Source organism: Lethenteron reissneri, chromosome 20 (assembly GCF_015708825.2).
Source record: "Lethenteron reissneri isolate LAM-NWPU_2019-01 chromosome 20, ASM1570882v1, whole genome shotgun sequence".
NCBI lineage: Eukaryota > Metazoa > Chordata > Hyperoartia > Petromyzontiformes > Petromyzontidae > Lethenteron > Lethenteron reissneri.
In genome coordinates, this window is record NC_083798.1 from 14,250,519 (window position 1) to 14,273,448 (window position 22,930).

At 47.3% G+C, this 22,930-nt stretch overlaps 1 long non-coding RNA gene across 1 annotated transcript in view; it reads right to left on the reverse strand.

The window, feature by feature from the left end:
• Positions 1 to 3,268: 3,268 nt before the first annotated feature.
• Positions 3,269 to 22,930, reverse strand: part of LOC133344827 (uncharacterized) — a 34,947-nt gene continuing 15,285 nt past the window's right edge. Inside the window, exons 2-4 of the long non-coding RNA XR_009755378.1 lie at positions 16,221 to 16,367; positions 14,545 to 14,633; positions 3,269 to 3,690 (exon numbers count right to left, since the gene is read on the reverse strand). This is a non-coding gene — a long non-coding RNA (uncharacterized LOC133344827). The remainder of the gene's footprint in view (positions 3,691 to 14,544; positions 14,634 to 16,220; positions 16,368 to 22,930) is intronic.

Consider the following 22,930-nt stretch of genomic DNA (forward strand, 5'->3'; position numbering starts at 1 on the left):
ACCCGAGGTATAGGGAGGGTTAAGAGTTCGGGTTTAGCGGTAGGGTTACAGTTTGTATTGTTAAGGTTCAGAGGTGTGGTTAGAGTTTGGGTTAGGGTTTAGAAGTAGGGTTAGGGGTTGTGCTGTTAGGGTTTAGAGTTACCGTTAACGTGATAGGTTTGTGCTGCGTTATACGTGTAGGGTTAAAGTTGGGCTATCAGGGTTATGACGAGAGTGCAATGGTCTAGGTGAGGCTGTGGCTGGGGTTGGGTTCCGGTTGGGTTCGTCTTAAGGGCACGGCTTAGGGTTATTCCAGAGTTATGGTTATTGTTTGTAATTAATGGTTAATATTAAGTTTATAGTTGGGCGCTAGGATTAGACTGTACTGCTATAGATCACTGTAGAGTTAGGGAGAATGTTAGGGTTGGGGTTATGAGGTGGAGTCGGGTTAGAGTGTAGCATTATAGTTAGAGACGGAGCTGTGTTCGGTTTCAGGTTTTTTTTTAGGAGGGGGGGGGGGTTAAGTTATGGCCAGGGTAAGGTCTCAAGGGTATTCTTCACTGCAGTTAGACCTACGTAGCAAACATGATACAGTATGATCCATTTATGAATACTCAAAACATTTAAGCGAGAAATGTACATAGAACACGACGTTTCATTTTGATCCACCAAATCTCAATGCACCTTATCAAATGTAGTTAGCGATCTCCTTCCTTCGTACGACCATGGGAGCCTTCTCGCTTTCGCGAATATCCAAACGGCCTTTGTACTGTGCTAAGCGAGAGAGAGGGAGGGAGAATGTACGAGGCATGTTGGAAATCAGTGGGGTATCTGTGAATGGATCGCCCTGCATGATGCTCCCGGCACTGAAGAGGGTCCGTAGGATCAGGGTTCAACGTCGCTCTTATATATGTCGCTAATAGCTTTTGTTTTGTGCAATGCCATTGGCTAATAGCGATTAGCTGGCTACCCTATCTTTTTTTTGCCAGTATTTAATGTATGAAAAAATATAAGATCAGGGTTTGCCCTTTCTGGCACTACCGAAAGAACTAAGAAGATGAATCCCTGCAGTCACGAAAGCTTTAAATAGAAAAAAAAAACTAAAACAGGTGTTAAGATGTTCAAACACCAAATATAAACATCTTAGCGAGGCATCCTGTGGTGCATTGTCTTTGTACTGCTCGACAATTTGGTGTTCTCTGGCCTGACGCTGGTGGGACTAGGCCCTATAGAAGGCTGTCTCTCTGGCGTAGGCCAATCAGTGTTAAAGACAATGCATTTATTATAATTATCAGCGCATGTTTTTGCATGTTCACCACAAGTACGTGTGGTGAATGCAGACACGATTCCTTGCAAAAAAGGTTTCTATTTGGTGCTTGAACATATTAACTAACACCTGTTGTTGTATTGCCAGAAAGGGTAGAACCTATTCTTATTTTTTCATATCCTATCTCTGTGTTTGTTCAAGCGCCCCGTTCTTCGATTGCGGCGCGTATTATATCCCCGCGATGTACGAAGGAGACACGTTTGTTAAACAAGGTACGCGTGGCATATGCAGTGCGTTAATTGGATATGTCACAACGGTAATAATTCGTAGTAACAATAATACAAGTTTATATTGTGTATTTAAGTACTGTATTAGCCAGTTTACTGTATCAACCTGTCGACTCACAATTACGAATGACACCGAACTCGCTGACAGCGAGTCCTGAACTCAGGTGAACTCAGCTGATCGGTGTGGCATGAAGCAAGGTCGTGAATGATCCTGTGCAGCGCACGTGGTCTGGAAATATTCCCCCACCTCTCTCAGATGTTCGTGCAGTCGACTCAATGCCCCCTGTTCTTCAACCCAGGCTCAAGGCCTTTATTTTCCTCTTGTTATGATCGACTCTCTCTCTCTTCTCTCTGCTACATACCAGATCGTGGTTGTTCGGCGTGACGTCCGGCGTTTCGCTCCACTTGCCGGGGGTAGGTGGCGAGATGTTAACTACCTCGCCTGGTATACAGGAGGTACGTGGATTCGATCTCGACCCTGACGCCTGCTGAGTTCGCATCTTCCCCCCGTGGTGGTGGCGTGCATTTTTTCTCCGGGTCCTCCGGTTTTCCCATTCACATTTATACAACACGCGTTCAGAGTATCTGTCTGCTGTACATTTGCACCGTGATAAGCCACTTGGTTCAGCTATAGTTTGTGATAGCCAGGTCGCTTCTGAAAAAGAGCGATAAATATGTATAGCTCAGTTGGCCTTGCCTGGTAAAGTAACAATAGTTTTAGTTTAGGGTGTCTTCAGCCAAACGCCGGGGAATTCGCCTCGAGCCCGCACTACGCGCGTTTACGATCCGAAAAACAAACCACATCAGAGAGAGAGAGAGCGAGAGAGAGCGCTGTACTGTGGTTGCACTAACACCGCTGTCTCCGTGAAACGCATACACGTGCTCGTGAATGTCCTCGACCGGTCGTCCATTGTTGGTCACCGCGGACACGCGGTCGCGTTTGTAGGCGTCACGTGACGAGGCGTGCGCTGTGACGCGGCCCCGCGCGCGTTGTTACCCCGTCGCTCTTTGGAGGCGTTCACGCGGAGTTCACGCCGCTGTCAATCCATTCACCCGGTGAACACAGCGGCTGCCGCTCGCTGCTGCCGATGCTGCTCCTTCTTCGCGATTCGTTGGACTAATTCCACTCCGGGCCAGAGCAATAACAACAACACCAACAACAGCATCAACAACAACAACATCAACATGGGCGAACGCATCGAACGTCGCGACGTAACGTTGGAGAGGAGGAGAAGAAGAATACATTTAACAAATAAATGTCATTTTTGTTCGTATGAAAACACAGGGCTCGTCCGCTTTCCATTTGTCTCTCGAATTACATGAGTTCACAGTAGCCACGTGTTCACGTGTTGTTGGGGAAGGGGGAGCGGTGGCGCAGTGGTTAGCGCACTGGGCTATGAACCCGGCTGGCGGACTTCGCTCACAGTGATTCCCGGGACACGTGTATGCAAGTACAGTATGTTGAACTTCTTTCGCACCGTACGTTAAGCGGCCGTGCTACTCGGCGAGCTTCAGTGGTGCTCGATATCAGGAACGGCTCCCCCCTCTTGCTTCTCTGCCGCCCTTTGCGAACCCGTGCTGTCGAGAGTGGTGAAGTATGGTTAAACACCCCCCCCCCTCCACCCGCATGACCGAGACAGCATGGGAAGACAGCATTTATCCAACAACAGCTTTGACAACGAACTTGTTGTGACAACATTACATATATGTAGGTGTATATATATACATGTATGTCTATATGGGAATATATGATACAGATCGAAGACGCTGCAATGTTGTCACTGGGGTGCAGCAACATTTGCTGACTTACATGCACTGTGTATAGTGCAGCACTTTATTTTGGAACAGGCGACCAAATAATTAAATAATAACTCATAATCGGCCGCATGCCAACTCACAGGGAAGCGGTTTCTCCCATGGCCAAAATAACTAAACGTTTAACAGCTAACTCCGCACTTACCAGCGTGGTGAGGTATGGTCGGGTCACTCACGTATAGTGTTGAGCTGAGTGGGGAGCGGTGGCGCAGCGGTTAGCGCATTGCTCGGCAAAACCCGGCGTGACGAGTTCAATTCCCGCTCACGACCAACTCACACAGTGGACGAATATCTGAGCCGCCCTTGGGCTCTCTCTGGGTCGATTCAGCATCAAATGAGAACCTGGTGCGGTGTGTAAAGTAAACAAAAAAGCAACGCTGGGGAGACAAAGGCGGCAGGGGATGTGATACCGGTCACACCACCCCCATCGCGTGCAGCTCCGGCCTCCATAGGTGCTCGCAAACAACACTTGCCCAACGGTCTGTTAAAGGCTATCTGGGGGGGGAGAGATCTTTGTCTTTGCTCCAGTCGAGAGTGGAGGAGGTAACGGGTGGAGAAAGAGGCGAGGTTGCACATGTTGTTATTATTATTTAAGTAGATCTACATCATTACGACTTTTTATGCCTTCTTATAGCAACGCCTACTTTACTTTACTTCGGTAATAACAGCGGTAAACAGCGTACATATATAAAACAAAGTTATTGTATTTAATTTCACCGCGTAACCTCACTGTTAGGATACATATATATATATAAGATAATAGTGTGCGTGGCCGATGGGAATGTGTTTAACACTGTAGATGTTTTATTTGTTTACGTGGAGAGACAAGTATGAGAAAAATTTACTGAATATTTATCGAGTTAATTGTCCTCTGCACAACGACCCTGATGAATATTGCGCGTGCAATACGCGACATCGTAAACATTCAAGTGTCGTAGACATCCCACGCGTAAATCATCGTCGAATTGGTACAAACGCAAGGCGCAGAGCTTCGTGATATTAATAGAGCAGTTCAAACATGTGTGTTACTACATCCATGATTTATTTAGTATGTGTGTATTACGCTTACACTTAAGCCTAATGCGCTATGTTGTACATACAGTATACAAGTTGACCTATGCAGTATCTATAATCGTGAAAGATGGCGGTGACTGACGCGAATCATCCTTCATCCAGTAATCGATTAATCACGACTGATGATGATGGTGATGATTGACGGCGACGATGTTGATGATGATGGTGGTGGTGCTACTACTCCACAACCCAAAGTTCCATTCCCGCTCACGGCCACCACCAACAACAACGACGATCGTCTGAACCGGTTGTGGGCCTCCACTAGGTCAACTCAGCCTCAAATGAGTACCTCGCCCAATGTGCAAACATCACCACTGGGGAGACAAAGGCGGCCGGGAGTGGTGCCGACCACCCAGAACCATCGTGTGCAGTGCAGGCCGTCATAGGTGCTGCTCGCTAACAGCAGTCCGTTAAAGCTTTGATGGGTGGATCTGTGTCTTTTTTAGTACTACCGTTAACGTGCATTAGTTAAACAGGCGGCGTAATCTAATAGCGGGAGAGACTCCCATAAATTCACTGGACATGAGATGCGAATACATTAACATCTCTTCACGAGCACAGTACAACGCGAGCAACGTGAACCCACAGACAGACAGAGGACGAGCTGCAACCGTGAAGCGGAACCCCAAACGAGCCGCTGCAAAGCGGAGAGACATTTGGCTCTTCGTAAACTAATCGATTCCAATTTAAATAGCATCGTTACATTCGCCTTGCGCGCGATATTAAAGATATATATTTAGCTTTAATATCGTTTAGTTGTTGTTATTATTAATATGTACTGTAACCGACATATAAGATACATAATTGTAACAAACATCTATTGGCTGCGTTTGGGTAATTATACGAGGTGGAGCGGTGGCGCAGCGGTTAGCGCACTGCGCCCTGTCTGTGCGTGTGCGTTGTGTGTGGAGTCCGGCGATCTCTGTACGAGTCCCGGCCGCAGCTACAACGACGTCGGCGGCGGCGTGATACCTCAGCCTGGTCCGCCCCTCTCCATTCACCATCAACTCGCACGCACCAGGCCGGGTGAAGTATGGTCAAACGAATTCCCCGTGACCAGCACGGCGTGGGTAGGCCTTCACGTCCAGCCATCCACGAAACGAAAATAATGGGACGTGGGGGTGAGGAATAGATTATAACCGACGATTCGGGCCATGGACCTTCGAGGTAGCAGAGATATAATAGCTCGTTCAGTAGATGACAAGAAGATGAAAATTATTATAATTTAATATCATTACTGCATTTCTATATGGATTTGCGTCCATGCATACATGTTGGGTAACAAAGACAAATATCCCCCTTATAGACGTTAACAGACTGTTGAGGCAAGTGCTGTTAGCGAGCAGCACCTATGAAGGCAGGGAACGGCACACGAGGGGGTGGGTGGCCAGCACCACGCCCGGCCGCCTTCGTCTCCCCAGTGGCGATATTTAAGAAAAACACCGCACCAGGTACTCATTTGAGGCTGAGTCGACCTAAGAGAGGCCCAGGACGGGTTCAAATAATCGTCCCTAATGGTGTTGGCCGTGAGCAGGAATTGAACTCGGGTCGCCGGGTTTGTAGCGCAGCGCGCTCACCACAGACACACACACACACACAGATACACACAGACACACACACAGATACACACACACACAGATACACACACATATATACACACAGAGGTACACACAGATACACACAGACACACATATACACACAGACACACACACAGATACACACAGAGACACACACAGATACACACAGAGGCACACACACATATACACACAGATACACATATACACACAGACACACAGATACACACAGACACACACACATACCACCACAATAACAGCCTTCGCGGTTACGATTTGTCACGGCATTCTAAGTATGCGGCATTACATAAACCAAACCACTGCGCCTGGGAAGAGGAGATGTGGAAATGTGGGTCGTGTAGTGTGCGTGTGCGTGTAGGGTGCACGTGTGTGTGTGTAGGGTGCACGTGTGTGTGTGGAGCGGTGGTGCAGTAGTTAGCGATGCCGCACTAAGACCCCGTGACGCGTCCAATTCGACTCCAGGGCCGCGGCGAACATCAGTGGCGAGTGATGTCAGAACCGGTGCTGGGTCACCTCCCCTTTGCGCCTACTCATTTTCAATTGAGTACCTGGAGCGGTGTGTGTGCGTGTGTGTGCGTGTCCTACAAACAGTCCTGGTAAGACAAAGACGGCTGGGCACTGTACTGGCCACACGATCCCCTCCTGCACCGTGCCAGTTTTGCCTAGGTACTCGCTAACAGCACTTGCCCGAACAGCCTGAAAGAGCCTTTACTGGGTATCTTTATCTTGTGTGTGCATGTCATCGTCGATGGGGAGACAAAGGCGGTCGGGCATGTTACTGGCCACCCACCCACCTTCGTGTGCCGTGGCGGCCTTCATAGGTGCTACCCGCTAACAACACTTGCCCCAACGGTACATTGAGGCTATGCGGGCTATCTTTGTCTTTGGCAATCTCTCAGAAAAGGGGGGGGTGGGATGGTGGAAGCTGGGGGCGACCGTACAAATGCGGTTTCTTTTAAGCGGTCGAGGAAAAGGAGAGGGAAGAGAAAGAATCCGAGGATGGTTGGGGGAATAAAATAAATAAATAAACTCGGTTGAAAGAATTAAAAAGGGGGAGCGAAATTGCCCCAGGACCATATAACAGCTTGAGCTGCGAGCGTCGCTTCTTCTGTTCGGAGGCTCCGGCGTTTCCGCCGTAATTGCTTTATGGAGCTATTAAGGCGACATACCGGGCCGCTTTTATAGCTGCGAGTCGCATTGTGTTGCCTGCCCACAAGGCGACAGAGTGCCCCCCACCCCCCTCCATAAAGCAATTTCGCGTGGAGACGGAGGCCCGCATCAGGGAGATCAGAGCGCACCACCGAGAAGAAGCCATAAACACGCGCGCCTCTGCGTGGTGTGTGTCTCTGTGTGTGTGTCTGTGTGTGTCTCCTGTGTGTGTGTCTGTGTGTGTGTCTGTGTGTATCTGTGTATGTGTCTCTGTGTGTGTGTCTCTGCGTGTGTCTGTGTGTGTCTGTGTGTGTGTCTCTGTGTGTGTGTCTGTGTGTGTCTCCTGTGTGTGTGTGTCTGTGTATCTGTGTGTGTCTGTGTCTCCTGTGTGTGTCTGTGTTAGTGTCTCTGCATGTATCTGTGTATGTGTCTCTGTGTGTGTGTCTGTGTATTTGTGTGTGTCTCTCTGTGTGTGTCTGTCTGTGTGTGTGTGTCTGTGTGTGTCTGCTGTGTGTGTGTCTGTGTGTGTCTCTGTGTGTGTGTCTGTGTGTGTCTCTGTGTGTGCGTGCGGAGCGGTAGTATAGCGGTAAGCGCGCTACGAACCTGGCGACCCGGGCTCGATTCCAGTTCTGGGCCTCCCCTATGTCGACTCAGCCTCAAATGAGTACCTGGTGCGATGTGTAAACATCGCCATCAGGGAGACAAAAGCGGCAGGGCGTGGTGTTGGCCACCCAGCCTTCATAGGTGCTCGCTAACAGCACTTGCCCCAACAGTTTGTAAAGGCTATGCGGGGGATCTTTGTCTTGTGTCTGTGCTGGCCACCCACCCCCTCGTGTGCCGCACCGACCTTCATAGGTGCTCGCAAACTTGCCCCAACACTCTGTTGTGTGTGTGCGAGGAGCTTGCGTCGCCTTCCAGCAAACACGGAAGGCAGAGAGGAGCGACGCTCACAACAACGAGCGCAGCGCCGGGTGCCTAAAACGCAGAGCTGGCACAGCAGGGAGCGCAGGTGGTGCATCTACCAGTAATCTCAGTCAGTCAACCCATGGCACCTGGACCTGTTCCGTAACCTTGCTCCTAGCGGGGCCTTCGATACTTCACGTGGCCTCAAAGTGTACCTAGCATGGCACAAGCGTCGTGTTAACGTCACCTCGAACGGCGGTTGTTGTTGTTGTTGGAGCGACTGTGAAATCTGTGTGTCCCGCTCACGGCCAACACCAGTGACGATTATCTGAACCGGTCCTGGGCCTTCCCTAGGTCGACTGGGGAGACAAAGGCGGCCACCCACGTGTGCCGTGCCGACCTTCATAGGGGCTCGCTACCAGCACTTGCCACAACAGTATGGTAAGGCTACACGGGAGATATTTGTCTTTGTGTGGGGAAGTGACTGGGTGGCTGGGTGGCGGTGATGGCGGGGTGTGTATGTAGTGGGAAGTGGCTGTGTGTGTGTGGGGGGAAATGACTGTGTGTGTGTATGTATGCGCGGGGAGCTTGTGTGTGTGTGTGTGGGGAAAATGACTGTGTGTGTGTATGTATGCGCGGGGAGCTTGTGTGTGTGTGCGCAGAGGACGAGTTTGCGGGGAACGCGTGTGTGTGTGTGTAGGGGGCGTGTGTGTGTGTGCGTTGTAGCTTCTCTGCATCGGAATAATTTACGGGGAATGTTCGTCTCTGGGCAATTAGTGAATGCAAATGTGATGCGCGCTCCTTCGGTTTATGCTCGCAACAGACGCGGCGAGTAATGACCCGTGTGTGTGTACGTATTCATATATATGTGTGTGTGTGAGTGTGCATGTATGCGTGCGTGTGTGACTTTTATCACTCGATATTTTCCGGGAGTAAGCATTATCAGCGTAAGGCACTACCACTAGATTACAAATAATGCCATATATGTGCCTATATTATTTTGAACAGGTTGCATTTCGAAATGTGATGTTGATGTGGCGTGACAAACCAATTCAGGGAACAGCGTTACGGGCTGTTTCTGCTCAAATTAAACATTGTATGACATAAAGACAAAGATCCCCAGTACAGCCCTAACCGACTGTCGGGGCAAGTGCTGTTAGCGAGCACCTATGCACACGATGGGATGACCAGCACCGCATTTGACTCCCCAGTGCTGATGTTTACACACCGCACCGAGATACTGATTTGAGGCTGAGTCGACCTAGGGGAGGCCCAAAAGCGGTTGAGATAATCGTCACTGGTGTTGGTGGCCGCGAGCGGGAAACGAACCCGGGTCGCCGAGTTCGTTGTCTTTGGTGCAAACAGCAAAGACAAATATCCCCCGTATAGCCTTAGCAGACTATTGGGGCAAGTTCGATTAAGCACACACACACATGCGCATACGTAGACGCGAGCGTGTATGTATGATCGCCTGCAGGCGTTGTTTATGCACCGCCTGACAACGATGAACATTCTACCTGCGGAAAGCTTTGTGAATCACGCCAAGGTAGACACGTTGTACTTTCATTTACGTGCATATGTTTTGTGGTATATTAAATCACAAAGAGCTGTCAAATATGCGTATGCTGCTGTATATACAATATATGCGTGTATATATATATATATGTACTACGCAGTGCTAGATTAGGAGTGCCCTTCATCTAGCAGAGAATAGATCATGACCGATGGTAACACGTGTACTTGCTACAGGGGCTGAGCAGTGGCGCAATGGTTAGCGCACTTGCAAAATGATCCCAGCCACCTGAGTTAAATTGCCGGCCACGGCTAACAATCATTGGCGAATGATAATTTAACGTTATGTATTACTTAAATATGTATACTGTGTATCATCATCATAATACGCCACAATCAATCCACCCTGGATTACGATCTTCCCAAGTTGTGACCATTTATCATATTACCATACCATATGTAAATATACACACACATATCCAAATAAAATAATGTATGTGTTCCATACACTACATATATATGTACGTACGGTATATGTACTGTAAGTATAATGTTATTAGATATACGTGTGTTTGTTATCAGCCTATCATGTTACGAACTGGTTAAGTAAGCCACGTGGTAGGGAATCCAGCTTTACAACGCTAACATTATAAACCCTGGTCGCGTTACTAAGTTGCCGGTAGTGACCTTACCTCGGGTTTACACGTCATCGTCTTACTCTACATGAGCATTGCACGGGTTCGTTACTCTCCGACCATTACTCAGGTTAAGAGGACGAATGAAAACAACGGAGAATGATTGGGTTGTATTCTGCATTATGGTTTGACGCGATAAAATCTCCATCCGATGCAAATGCATCGAAGCTGTGCGGCATTCAGTGCACAGACGCAGCAGCAGTCGTAGTCGTCGTAGTTGCCCGCATGGATACAATCGCACTGGCGTGGCGTGTCTTTAATGGTTTCCTATGGGTATCTCTGTGTCTGTGAGTTTCTGTGTGTCTCTGTGAGTCTCTGTGTGTCTCTGTCTCTGTGAGTCTCTGTGTCTCTGTGAGTCTCTGTGTATTTCTCTGTCTCTGTGAGTGTCTGTGTATCTCTGTGTCTCTGTGAGTCTGTGTGTCTCTGTGAGTCTCTGTGTGTCTCTGTGAGTCTCTGTGAGTCTCTGTGTGTCTCTGTATCTCTGCGAGTCTCTGTGTATCTCTGTGTCTCTGTGAGTCTCTGTGTCTCTGTGAGTCTCTGTGTGTCTCTGTGAGTCTCTGTGTATCTCTGCGAGTCTCTGTGTGTCTCTGTGTCTCTGCGAGTCTCTGTGTCTCTGTGAGTCTCTGTGTGTCTCTGTGAGTCTCTGTGTATCTCTGTGGGTATCTATGGGTTTGCTATAGGATTTCGTGGTGTGGGTTTCATGGCCACAATCGCACTAGCCGTGACATTGTCTTACATTTTATTTCTGTGAGCCTCTGTGGATCCCTGTGCATCTCTATGGATTTCTCCGTGTCCACTATGGATGTGCTTTATATTAACAGTAATTCAGTTTATAAAACGAGCCTCTCATCGATAATCTCAAAACGCTGTACGAGAAACAGCGACCAACACTCAGCATGAGAAAGAAAAAATCACTCATGGAACTAAGAGTTCCCCAGATGTACGTTGATTCGAAAATAATCAATCAATCAAAGCACGTTAAACTTTAACGAGAACAAAAAAGAAGCCCGCAACAACTACATGCCGGATTAGGTTACGTTACTTCCGAAAAACATCAAGTAATCATTTACCGAAGAAGAATGACTCTTCAAGATTCACTCAGGAGTCGTCGGGGAGGCGATGCGTCACGGCTGTGCCCGGTTCACGCGCGGGTGGCGAAAGTTAACTTTGTTGGCCAAAGCACAAACGGCGTGGTGGGCAAACAGAAAACGTGAGCCGCGATCTTCTCTCGCTGATTACGGGGAGCCTTATACTCCTCGCCCATGGGGGCACGGGCCACATAAATGTAACTGTTGATGGAACCACCCGCGATGATGATTGTGTTGTTATTACTCTTTGGTTCTTTCGGTAAAGTCACGTAGGTATAAACTAAAATAAATTAAATCACGACGTTTCGATTGCAACACAAGCAATCATTATCAGGTGGGAAAACGACAGCAATAAATGTTTTGCTGAAGTGGGAGAGAGAAAACTTCCAAGTGGGAGAGAGAAAACTTCAAATCTAGATTGTGTTATTATTATTATTGTGGCTAGTGTGTAGTTCAATGGTTAACAGTGCTACGCTGCGAATCAGCATCATGAGAATCAGTATTTATACTGGAGGAAACCCATGAGCTATGAAGCTCTTTTTAATAGATGTCCAAAACCGGCGACCCGAGTTCGATTCCCGCTCACGGCCAACATCATCTGAATGGTACCTGGGCCTCCCTCTAGGTTGACTCAGCCTCAAATGACTACCTGGTGCGGTGTGCAAACATCGCCACTGGGAAGAAAAAGGCGGCCGGGCGTGGTTCTGGCCAGCCCACCCCGTCCGTGTGCCGTACTGGCATCTATAGGTGCTCGCTAGCAGTCTGTTAAGGCTATGGGGGGGGGGGGGGGTCTGTGTCTTTGTGTATGATACGACAATGAATGTGGCTTCTGAGTGAGATGAGTATTATGATGATCGTCTTGCCCGGGCATCGACGACAACCGCTTCATCATCAGCGTGGAGAGGAAGGCCCCGAGACCACCACCGAATTCTACACTGGCCCGTGGACTACGCAAGGTGGTGAAGTGTTTCGGCAGGTTCATTACGACGTGAATGTGGGATCATCAGCATCATCACCGCCATGCATTAGCATTCGAACTCGTGACGAGCTCGTACGTGCATTAGTCATTGTGCGCGCACGTGGCACGAACACCACCACCTCGTGGACACTTGCAAATCCAACAGCATCGATCGCGGATTGATGATGAATATCCATCGCCATGATAAGACTAACAGTACAGGCCCGAACAGCACTAGTTGCAAACAAGACGCAAACATTTGTGCATTTATTAAAACAAACCATCATGATTTCCTGAAGAGGTGCATTCTGGTTCTATTGTCTTGGATCTCCCTCTCAAATGGAGACGTACTTTGCGGCAATGAGCATTCCTGAACGCACTCTGCTGATGAGGCCGGATCATGGCGCAACTGATCCACAAATGTGTATCTCACTGTTGCCACTACCGCTCTGAGTCGGTCACATTATCTCAAATATACTTAGATGGTGGTCTAAGACAATATAAGACCACAATGCAGTTCTTCAGGAACGCTAAAGAATTTTGTTGGCATATGCGCAAAGTCTGCGTGCTCGGTGTCGTTTGAAACTTCCGATGGCATCGATGCCACCAATTAGCCACCGAATCATTGTAAAGTAACTTTAGATCTAATATTTAATCGTAAATGCTCATGCAATATAAAATGCAAACAGATAAACAACCTAACATCCGCGTGTTAATTTTGGCTATGACGATAGTAAGAATATTTAATTTGTACTACTGGGCAGCTTCAGCATTGTGGTGAACTAAATATTAAATGGAGACACTTCTCAGTACTTCTACACGGAAAGCCTGTGTATCGGCAGCACACGCAGTACATTTGTACAACCAGTAGAATGCAACAACGGCGATATTTCGAGACGCATTATCAGTTTTCTGCCAGCGATGCTGCGAAACATTCCCCTTTGTGACGTCATCCCCCCTCCACACTGCCGCCGTTAATTCGTATTTCCCCTTTGTGACGTCATTTCCCACCAACACACTACCAGCGGCCATTCGTATTTTTGTTTTTTAATTAGTGCAGTTAACGTCCACTCGCTTTACATCAACGGGAGAGACACCAATTGTCGTCGTTGATTATCGCGCCGATCGATCCCCGATTCGTGTTCACAGTGGCGAGCTTGAGTCAGGAGAGGGTTGGCATTGGCGCGGCCATAGCTGGCAGCGCGTCGGCCGCGTGCTGTTGCGGAGCTATCGCGGTTCGAATTCCCAGCGGGCCGCCCTGATTAATACCGCAGGTGCATTGACAATAACACCTTCTTGGTTCTTTCGGTAAAGTCAGGTAGAAGGGAAATAATAAAATAATAAAAATAAAACATAGTAAAATACAATTCTCACGACGTTTCGGCCACAACGCAAGCAGCCGTCCTCAGGTGACGAACAGGGCTGTCAGAAAGACAGAGTCTGAGATGAATCCCTGCAGTCACGAAAGCTTTAAATCGAAACAATACCACCAGCAATAATAATGATAATACGCGTCGTGCGCTTCACTCGCAGTGGATAATAAAGACCTTCCTGACGTCATTCGCAAAGGGAAACCTTCCCAACAAAGCCATTGGGTGCCAGAGTCAGGGTCCAAATTTGGCAACATAATTTTTTTAGACGCAAATTGTGATTGATTATGCACGGCAATTATCGCCCCCCCCCCCCCACCCCCACACTGCTTGGATACTGATGCCCGTTTGCTGGTCAGGTGCTGTAGTCAACTTGTGCTGCACGGGGACAGCTGCCACTGGGGGTGCCCTTCCTTAAAATGCGTCAGAGGTCGCAATCGGGTACCCGATACCCGTACCTTACCCGATACCCGGCTACCCGTACCCGGCAGGGTACGGGTACCCTACCCGATACCCGGCTACCCGTACCCGGCAGGGTACGGGTAGCCGGGTATCGGGTAGGGTACGGGTACCCGTTTGCGACCCTGGTGCGGCCGGGTACGGGTAAGGAATCAAAACCCGTTTGCGACCTCTGATATGCGTTGAGATGTGACATGAGGTGTTCTGGGACGAATCGCAGGGCACTGTATTAACCTTAAATATCATCACCGCTCAGAGACAGCAGAGTCGCTTTGCACAGGATGAACATACTGCACCACCGAGACACGAACAATCCGTGTCAAGTATAGACGTAGCTTTTACATGACAATCTGACGTTTCGGTCAATGGACCTACGTACATTGATTTCCTTACCTTTGTTTTGTTTTGCACCACGTTCCTTCTTTGCTCAGTATCCGCATGTCTCTCCCTCGTCCCCAGGTCTCGTCTCAACGCTCGATCACCTGCATGGTTATTGAGATACGCCGTCTATACCAGTCGTTTGGCCATACTTCACCACGCTGGTCGGTGCGGGTTGAACTATCGCTCACCACTGAAGTTGGCTGTTGCCCAACAATCGAATTCAGTTCGATGGTTTAATAGCAGCAGTGCGCTGACCACCACATCAGCAGCGATGGTTATCTGGACCAGCCCTGGGCCTCACCATCCCTTTACCAACCAGCATTGACCAGCGTGGTGAAGTATGGTCCAGCAACCCCCCCCCCCTGACCGAAACAACGCGGGGGTGACCCTTCAATCCAGGCTCTCGATAATAATTATTGTCATCATTATTGTAAACAATTGTTTAGATGTATCAGACAGACGTGCAGCATTGCTCGCGTACGGAGCTCAAAAATCTATCGGCCTTCTCCAGACTACCGGCTCTAATAAGGAAGCGAATGCGTGGCTACTTTGCCGTTGAGAGCAGCGACTCAAAGAGCTGGGAAAACGTGGCCATCTCGACGACGATCGTTGTATTCCAGGCTGGATCGCAGCTGAGCCCTGTCTGGACACCCCCAGAGCGAGAGTGGACGGTCACACCGCCACCGACAGCCCGTACCACGTCTAGTAGCTCAGTGTTAGAGCAAACAAAAACCGGCCTCGCAAATCGAAAAGTTGCGACGCCAACTCCTGGTTGGAGGGCGGGGGGTAGGCGGTTAACTCAACTCAACCAGCTTTCGTGACTGCAGGGATTCATCTTCTTGGTTCTTTCGGTAAAGTCACGTAGAAGGGAAATAATAAAATAATACAAATATAACATGCAGATGCTGTCTTTCCGACAGACCTGTTCTTCACATGAGAACGGCTGCTTGCGTTGTGGCCGAAACGTCGTGAGAATTGCATTTTATTATGTTTTATTTTTATTATATTATTATTTCCCTTCTACGTAACTTTACCGAAAGAACAAAGAAGATCAACTCAACCAATCAGCCTTCGGTGGTCGATAAAATAAGGACCACTTTGTGAGGAAGTCTACTGTCCTTTGATGAATAGGCTCGCCCTCGCTAAAGGAATGCGGAGTTCTCACTGCTTGGCTTGGGGGTTGTAAATAGGAGAAGATCACGTCTCGACGACGAGGCTTAATAGATACTCTTGTTGTGTATTCTTAGTTTTTTTCGGTAAAGTCACGTAGGTAAAACATCAAAATTATTAAAATAAAATAAAAATCACGACGTTTCGGAGGCAACACAAGTCTCCGTCATCAGGTGGGACCGTCACAGCCGGATTAGCTGCATCAAGTGAGGCAATGATTCAAGATGTAATCCCTCATTGCCTCACTTGATGCAGCTAATCCGGCTGTGACGGCCCCACCTGATGACGGAGACTTGTGTTGCCTCCGAAACGTCGTCAATTTTTTTTATTTTCATTAATTTTGATGTTTTACCTACGTGACTTTACCGAAAAAACCTAAGAATATGAATCCTTGCAGTCACGAAAGCTTCAAATCTAGAACTCTTGTTGTGACAGCATGTCCTGTGACGTCACGCCACGGGGGGGCGGGGGCATGTTGAGTGCTGCGGCACGTGGTTATGGGGAGTGAGTGGTGTGACCTCGTGACTCTGTTGACCACGTGACCTGTCCGGTTCACGCATTGTTCGCGTCACGTGACGCCATCACCACCCCCACGTCCCCCTCCTCCCCACGCCCCCTCCTCCATCCCTCGCCTCTTTGCAATGGCACCGGACATCCGGGCGGACCTGGAAATAATTAAGACACGAGAAACAATTAGACACGAGGATATAAATGAGCCACCAAGGCAAACGGAGTTTAACGTCGGCATTGGTAAATGTTTAACGTGAGCCAACGGTCGACAGGATTTTTTTCACGACTCGCTTAATTGTTACAGCGGGGCCTGTGGCCAATGCAACCCAATTCTTTGGACCACAGAGTTCTGAATTGAACCACCTTGCTCCCAGCCTACACATCAGAGACTCACCGCTGCACCCTTATGGTCCCCTCCTCAACGTCCTTAAGGTCTGGGATTGCAGATTCCCTCTGCGTTCCCATGAGGCCATAGAGGCTTCTTAGGTCCATGGGAAAGGGAGCTGTTCCCTGCGTGCCCCCCACCTGACTCTGGAACGAACTCGCCCCCCCCCCCCCACCCCACTAGATCTCAGCATCTCTTTCGGAGTCTGTGGACGTTTTATAAACACGTCTTTAAACTGATTCATGCACTTTTGTTTATTCAACTTTTAGTTCCGTGAGTTATTTTTTTTCTCATTCTGAGTGTTGGTCGCTGCGTCTCGTACAGCGTTTTTAGATTATCGATGAGAGGCTTTTTATCAATTGAATTACTGTTAATATATAGTACATCCATATGGACACGTAGAAATTCACAGATACCCACAGAGATACACAGAGACTCACAGAGACACACAGAGACTCGCAGAGACTCACAGAGACACAGCGATACACAGAGACTCACAGAGACACAGCGATACACAGAGACTCACAGAGACACAGAGATACACAGAGACTCACAGAGACACAGAGATACACAGAGACTCACAGAGACACAGAGATACACAGAGATTCGCAGAGACACAGAGATACACAGAGACTCACAGAGACACAGAGATACACAGAGACTCACAGAGACACAGAGATACACAGAGACTCACAGAGACACAGAGATACACAGAGACTCGCAGAGACACAGAGATACACAGATACTCGCAGAGACACAGAGATACAGAGCTTCACAGAGACACAGAGATACACAGAGACTCACAGAGACACACAGAGACACAGAGATACACAGAGACTCACAGAGACACAGAGATACACATAGGAAACCATTAAGACACGCCACGGCAGTGCGATTGTGTTCATGCAATCCACCCCATGGACCGTAGAGCAAACACCACTGTAGCCTGCGCTCCTTCGACGGAGGAGGGGGAGCAAAACGACACGAACTCTTGCAGCCATCTCGTTGTGACCCAGCAGCAATCAGCAGCAAACCTCCACATCAGCGTCGAGCTCATGATCCGTGCTTCAGCCATCATCGTGCGCAAGGGTAAACTAAAATTTGCAGCCCCCACTCCACCACCTGGTTTATTTGCTTATGGCAAAATGTGTTAGATTTTAAAGTTGTATTTCATTAAAATGAAAGTCATACTGTGTCTGTCTGCTATGGCGGACTGAACCTCGATTAAGTTTTGTTGATCTGTATCCCGCTTATATATTTCCAAGCCTCCCTTCATCTCTCAATGGGCTCTCACCTGGTTGCCATCATAAATGCGATGAGCAAGAACTCAGTTCTGCCTGCGGAATATAAACACAAATTATGCCGTTGTCCATGAGCGTACACATTGGCTTCCCAGACCAACAGTGCCCGGCGTTGTTTGTTTATGCAACCACTCTGGCCCAGTTTCGACCGCATCGCGTCACGTGGCAAATGGGAAGCCGACTGACAATGTTAGAATATTAATTAAATTATTCACGTGCGTGTGGTCACACAGAACGCAGTTTAGCTTGCATGTGATTTTATCCATGAACACGTAATGAGTTTAGTTGCAACTACGGATCACCTCCAATTAGCACGGTTGGCTACGTACGGTGAGAAAGAGGTTGAACATGATACAGTACATACCTATAAACACGGAGCAGAGTAATGGCTTATGATACCCCGTATGATTATGATGATTGCTTCACGTGCGTTATTTGAATTGAGAGTAACAAAAAATGTGTTTACCGTGATATAAATCACTCATTAGAAACGAAGCAGGCTTGGCACACGTTCTCAAAATTCAACACTTTATTTGGTGATGTGCTGCTGTTACTGCTGCGTTGGCAACGGTGCACACGCACAACTAATAATACAAAACTCAACACACCAGTCAATATAAACACTGTCTTAAAAGAAAAAATATATAGTCGGTGACGTTTCAAGCAATGGCTTTGACCCTTCATAGAAAATAAACCTTCATAGCACACTCTGTGCGTGCTATGAATCATGGGTCAAAGCCCGAAACGTCGCTGATAATTATATGTAGTCGCCTCTTAAGGCCATCGTGTTGTTAACGATTGCCCACAAATTCAAGAGCGCCCACGAAGTTAATTTCAAAAACGTTGCAGGGTGCTCACAGAATTCTGCATCTCGCCGTTACGAGCTACAACACACGCATACTGCTCGCAATGCCATGCACTCGCTTCAGTGTACGTGAAGTTCACTCATAAAATATTAATCATTCGGGACAATAGTGCACGGTGAAATATGTGTGTGCGTGTGTGCAGCCAACAGCGGTGGTAGCCTTGTAAATTAATACCTGTGACTTGACAAAGATGAATTTCTTCCCCGTGTAACGTGGCTTAGATTTGAACTCTTTTCAAGTTAAATGATCACCCAGCATAACTTCCAACAAAACATCCCGTGTGTGTGTGTGTGATTAATTCTAGCTCTGCAACAACAACAAACAAAGGCAAAGATCCCCCGTGTAGCCTTAAAAGACTGTTGGGGCAAGTGCTGTTAGCGAGCACCTATTAAGTCCGGCACGGCACACGACGGCGTGGGTGGCTAATATCACGCCCGGCCGCCTTTGTCTCCCGAGTGATGATATTTACACACCGCACCAGGTACTCATTTGAGGCTGAATCGACCTAGGGGAGGCCCAGGGACCGCTTCAGATAATCGTCACTGCAGTTTTCCGTGAGCGGGAATCGAACTCTGGTCGCGAGGTTCGGAGCGCAGTGCGCTGACCGCTACACAACAGTTCCCCGTAACTGATGGGTGCCGCGATGTGAACTACCTCGCCCAGTATACAGGAGGTCGTGGGTTCGAACCCGACCCTGACGCCTTTATATTTGGAGTTTGCATCGTCTCCCCATGGTCGAGCGGATTTTTCTCCAGGTCCTCCGGTTTTTCCCTCCTCATTTAGAAACATGCGTTTAGAGGATTTGGCTCCTTTAAATTTCCACGTGATAATACACTTAATTGGGCTATCATTAGTGGCCAGTCGCTTCTGAATAGCTAAAAAACTCAGTGGGATTTACCTGGTAAAAAATAATAGTACATATCCACATATATATACAGTATATGTTATACATATACACTAATCCTGTTCGTACGATTTTAGTGATATACGGTACAATTTCATTGGGTTATTATGGACAGTCGTACATTATACTCCAAGTGGTAGTGCCTTACGCCGATAAACCCTGCATCAAGTCAGCCGAGCAGAGTTCCGGAAAATATCGAGTCAGAAATGACTCCCTGCGCGTAACCAATATACATGTAAGTGGGTATGCATTTAATTGTATATGTATATGCCTATACGCATATGTGCACATGCATAGCACGTGTGCAGCGAGTGTCGTGTTACGATTAATTCACGCGCGATTCAATAAATCGTCGCGATGTGGGAATCGCGTTTCGATTAATAGATTTTTTAAAATCGAAAATTTCATATATCTAAAAAATATCTATCTTATTTGTTGGGTCAATACCGTCTCGTTTGTATGATTAGGACTCGTAAATTATCTTGCGTTCGCATTGTCGCTTTGGTCCGTTCTGGCTCTGTTCTGTGTGATCTGTCTCGTCTGTGCTGTCATCTCTGTTCGTGATGTCTCCTTCGTAACGGACTCGTTGGTATTGTCGCTCTCCCTACTTCGTGTTTCGTTCTCACAGCCACCCACCCCCCCATCATGTAACATTTTCGCAAAGCTATAAAATGAATACAAGTTCAAATATTACACAAGCGAGTCGATGCAGCGCATCTTGAGCAAATAAAATAAAAATTGTAATCGATGAATCCATTAATCGTTAACATTCCTTCGAAACCAAAATAGATAATTATCTGTACTTTTTCAAACCACGACTGAATGGAGGTCCTAATGTTCGTGGCGAGCTTGCTATACTTCCCCACGTATATAGATATAGAATTAAACGGTTGAATACGTACGGTGCGAAAGAAGATCAACATCCTGTACATAGATGCATAATCCGTTATAATCGATGCCATCAAAACTTCCCACAAAGCGTTGTGCCAGCAACATTTTTGAACTCAACATTTTATTTTAATGAGTCAGCCTGCAGTTCACACAATGTTGTTTCAATGTCCCACTGCAGGAGTTGATTCAAACCGCGTAAAGCGATTTTTTTTTTGGGTAGAAATAGGTGAGCCGCATGTACAGTGCGAAATCGCACAAACCGAACCTGTATAATGCGCAGGGAATCTGTAGAGTACATTGCTTTTAAGGCGGTGTGTTTTTTTTTATCACTACACCATACATGAAGTGCCGGATTATCCTAGTAGCAAAAGTAGCTACATATGCTCTGGGCCCCACACTTTGAAGGGCCCCGCGCTAAATGCTTTCAAGCCATCAATTCCGGTTCAGTGATTCTGCACTTGCTCTGTTACTATAGTACTATACCGCATTCAACTTTTATGAACGACTGGGTGTTTAAGGTTGGTGATTTGTCGTATTATCTGGCTGTATAGCAAATTAAAAAATTCAATTAATTTACTAAGCAAGTATTTTTTTTATATTTCCGTGTTTTATTTTAAATTTAGGGCCCCTTTATAGCATATGCTACAGGCCCCGCACTAGCTTAATCCGGCACTGCATACGTGAATGGATGGATGAGAGGTCTATTTTCCTAAAAAAAAACACAGCCGTTCGTGTGGCCAACCTCACTCCTATTGAGCCAGACTCTGCAATCACTCTGAACGCTCCCTCCTGACTGCGAACTGAGAAACAGCCGCTCGCTAATTCGCCAGCAGGGAACGGAAAACCAAGTCTATGTTTTTGGGAATGTGTTTCGTTTTTTTAACTATAACTTATGTGTATATAAAAATAAACTACGTACAGTATATATAACGGCATTGTGCCAAAGGTTTAACTCCGTACAGTCCTTACGCATAGGCAGACCGCTTTGTTCCAATACTCTTAGATGCACGCTTCTTGTAAATTGCCATTAGATGGCATTATCGGAAAGTCGTTGAACATCACGTCGATCAAACAACGCGGCGAGCCGCTAATAGATTAGTCACGGCTAATGACGATTGATGATGATGACGATGTTGATGATGATGGAGGTTGAAATGGGGGAGACAAATGCGGCCGGGCGTGGTGCTGACCACCCTCGCCATCCATTGGTCGTGTCGGCTTCCATAAGTGATTGGTAACAGCACTTGCCCCAACAGCCGGTCAAGCCTATCCGGCGGATCTTTGTCATTGTAATACTTAATATATTCATTGGTGGGGGTCTAGACTTTGATTTTAATACACATCACTCAGATTCTATCTTCATTCCGCATTAATTCGGTAATCATATCGAATCTCCAAGAGCTTTAGAAAACATAAAACCCGCAAGTATATCGTATACGCGTGTGCTCGCCATCGTTTTTGGTATAGAGTGTGCAAGGCAAACACGGCGAGACGCATGCTCAGAATTAAAACCGAGAGGCAGGAAGATGAATTAATCGATGAGAGCAAAAAAAAGGCAAATCACTGCCATCGCATAATGGACTGTTCGGGCTCAAGTGTTGGTAGGACGCAGAGCTTACAAGGGACGATGGTGTCCGAGACTGGTGGCACAATGAGTGGCAGCCCAAAAATTAGAGGGCGGGGGGGGGGGGGCGGGGGGGGCTATGCAATCTGAGAGGGGGAGGAACACGGCGCTGAAGAATTTTGACTTAAAAGTTTCGTGACTGCAGGAATTTATATTTTTTGTTCTTTCGGTAAAGTCATGTAGATATAAAAAAATAAAAGTAAAACAAATTTAGATATAAAAAAGAAAAGTAAAAAAGAAAATTGATATAAAAAAGAAAGTAAATAAAATACAAAAATATATAAAAAAAATAAAATATTTTTTATTTTATTAACTTTTATTTTTAAAAAAGATTCTATCTACGTGACTTTACCGAAAGAACCAAGAACACGGTGCCGAAGTTGAAGCGAAGAGTTCAGTTCATGTGCGGGAGAGAGAGAGAGGAGAGACCACGGAATTGATTGCGGCAAAGCAGCTCACAGTGATGGATGTGACAGCGTGGGAAAGGAAGGACTTCATCCAGAAGTAGATAGATAATGACGAATGGGGATCATGACGGTGCTGGTGATGGTGGTGATGATGATGGTTACAGGTGATTTCGATACACGCCGTCCGTACCGCACGAGAATCGAAATCGAGTCCACGCGCTGTCGAGATAATTCAGATGCATTGGGTGAGACATGAGAATTAACGGCTTCATATAAAAATAAAACCAGAATCGTAAAGTTTGACTGCGGGGGGTTGGTGAGGTCGGAATTTCCCACCCAC